We start from the raw sequence: 3052 nt of genomic DNA, 5'->3' as shown, positions 1-3052 counted from the left end.
AGGCTCTGCCTATGCACCTGAGGAGCTAAGTGGCAGGTATGCGCAGCAACTTCTGCTGACAACTGCTTGTGTTTTAGGGTAAGCAGTGCCATGGGGTCCCAGATCAGAGAGACACCTTTGATTGCTGCCTGAGTAGCAGTAATTTATAAATAGCGTCTTCAAGAATGGAAACAAAATCAGATTTTAATTTGATTCCTTTACAAATCAAAACAAGTGACAAATACCAGAAGTAGATGTTGGGGGTTTTTTGTGAGGTGTCCAAAAACTAGTGTGTCTGATGGTTCTTCATTTCAAGATGTTATGATTGTCTTGGAGTATTACTGTAAATTAGATGAGTTTGTCTTTGCCAAGATTCCATCCTGTGATAATCACAGCAGTGCAGATTAATGGAAAGGAGAGGGGAAAAGGCATAGCTGCAGGTGATGCAATGCAACTGCCGTGATCAGTCTCAGTGTCGTGATAGCGCTGTTTTGGTTCAGCAGAGGAAGCAATGGCATGGGAAGGCGCAGCCCTGCTTGTTGTGCTGTGGGCATAAGCAAGAGGGTGAACTTCTGGTGCAGGTAAGTGGTTCTAAAGATTCTAATTCCTATTCACTTCCTTTTTCTAGGACAATTAAAATGAAATTATTTGAACATTGTGAGATTTGAGTGCTCTTAAAGAAAGAAAAAAAGTGTTTATTCATACAGAATAAGAAAAGTTTTAAGAATGGCATCACAAGCAATGGCTGCAGCTCAGCTACTGTCTGATGGAGCACAGGCTGTAGCTTGATGTGCCAAGGAGTAGTGCAAACTGTGCCTGGCTGCTGGAGGCAGCTCCAGCTGCAGTTGGTATGAAAGGCTGGCTGGTAACACCTGTGAGCACCAGGCACCCAGTTCTTGTCTCTGTAATACCCTGTGTCTGTTTTCAGGTAGCCCTGTAAGATCGCACGGTGCACTGGTTATTGCCATCCATATCTTTTAACAGAGTTTATTACTAATTTCCTAAAATACTGTTAGAGGAAGTGCTTAGACTGTTGGATGTTGCAAACAGAAACACTGATGCTGGCCTTTTTGGGATGAATTCTTTCAGCTTCATGGTGTGCTGTCTCTGATTCAGAGGTTAATGATCTTTATCTTGGCCACTGTTTCTCAAAGTCGCCTTTTGTTAATTTAAAATAAAAAAAAAAAGCCAAAACCAAAACCCCCAAACTTCTGGGCAACTTTGTATTAGCAGTGCTAAATGTATCACAAGAACTATGAGAAAATGCTTTCAGGATTTTTACTTAGGCATGCAATTAAATAATACACTTAAAGCTATTTGATACTATGTTGAGATAGAGAACAGAATTCTACAAACAGAAATTCGATGTACTCACAGCTCAAAGAAATGTCCTGTGATGAGATGATAAAGCCAGACTAGAGCTTGATACCATACTATTGAACAGAATTGGCAACCAATAAGTACTGAAAATGAAAGAATTTTTTTAGATTATAAAAATAGACGAGACTGTATAAAACCAAAGAAGCCTGAGAAGGAGAAAAGCCAAACTTGGGCTTTCATTCTTTCCAGTCTGCAGTGTCATCAGCTCTGTAAATGATGCTCATCTTTTGTCTCTTTTTTTCACACACACACACACACACGCGCACACCCTTTACTATTTCTAGATGTAAACATGGTCTCACAAAGATGCAGTTTCAGAGTGGAAGCTGTATTAAGCCAGCCGTATTTTGATTTCTGGAAGGGAAATCACCCTGGAGTTGCTTCCCAGGTGATTCCCTCCAATTCTCACAGAAGTTGTCTCGTTAGCAATTACAGCATGCTGTACGTAGGTGTTGAGGATCCGTGCATGGCTATACAAAAAGGACTTGATCATTAATGAAGTTACAGTATGTTTCTTGAAGTCCTACAGCAGGAGATACGCTGCCTGCCATGTAAAATTTAGCAGAAGTTAAGGCAACATTCTCCACTACGTATGCAAAGAATCTTTGTGACTTAGTCACAACAGCAGGCTGTTTTATAGAGAACGGTTTTTCCTGTATCAATTTGTGCATGTGCTATGCCACCTGTGGAATTTGAGTTCTGTGATATCTTAAATAATGGGTCAGAACGGAACGGCAGTCGTAAAGATGAGTCTCCTCTACCGACGCATCAGACCACCTCTTTAGTTATCTTGTGAATTAATCTGGTTTTATACAGTATTTCTAGACAGACACTTCCTTACAGGCCAGCAGCATAGCTGCCACTCTGAACACTACAGCTCATTGAATAATGTTGAGTGTAGCGAACATACTTTTAAGGTTGTAATCTCATAGGTTAGTGTAAATTGAAAATTGAGTACACCGCAATATGACAATAACGATGGTTATTAACAGCAGGTCAAACAGTACTTTAAGAAACAGTGAACTGTCTGGACTAGCAATTAAGATGCTTTATTGGATTTTCAAAAAGAAAGGCTGGGTGGCCTCATTTTATAGAAATTCTTGGTTTATAGAGGAAGAGGTAACACAAATCCACGTTGTTAGCCTTTTTGTTTCGGCACTGCTCGTTTAACGTGCAAATTATTGTTCATTCTCTCTGCTTATGAAAACATTGTTTGTGCAGGCCAACAGCAGATGCAAAGCGGGAATGTGGAAGGTGAGAGGTGCAGTGTAGGTGTGCACCAGCACGCCAATGGAATTAAAGGGTTTCATGAAGTGTGGCAGCAGCAGTGCTGATGAACTGCAGGTGTGGGTTTTTTAGAGCTGGCTGCATTTACTTGAGAACAACATTAGGAATTCAAAAATTTTTACCTTAGTTTGACCTCAGAAAAGTAAGTACGTATGTCTGAAAGTTAACAAGCTATAATAGAGATCTGTTCTTCACAGTGTAGCTGCAGTAATTCTATCTTATTTTAAAATACCTGAGGCTCTTGATGCAATGGGTCTACACAGCTTGAGAAATAAAGCTGAGTCACCAAATGAAGAATGCAATAAACTGCATTCAGAACAATTGCCATCTGGTTTTTTACATTCCTCCTCGTTAAAACTGGAAGGCTGATTTTTCCCCAAATGCTGCAATGACAATCAGGCATTCC

This window comes from Egretta garzetta, unplaced genomic scaffold, assembly GCF_000687185.1.
Source record: "Egretta garzetta isolate BGI_Z169 unplaced genomic scaffold, ASM68718v1 scaffold553, whole genome shotgun sequence".
Taxonomy (NCBI): domain Eukaryota; kingdom Metazoa; phylum Chordata; class Aves; order Pelecaniformes; family Ardeidae; genus Egretta; species Egretta garzetta.
Note: the sequence above shows the minus strand (reverse complement) of the source record.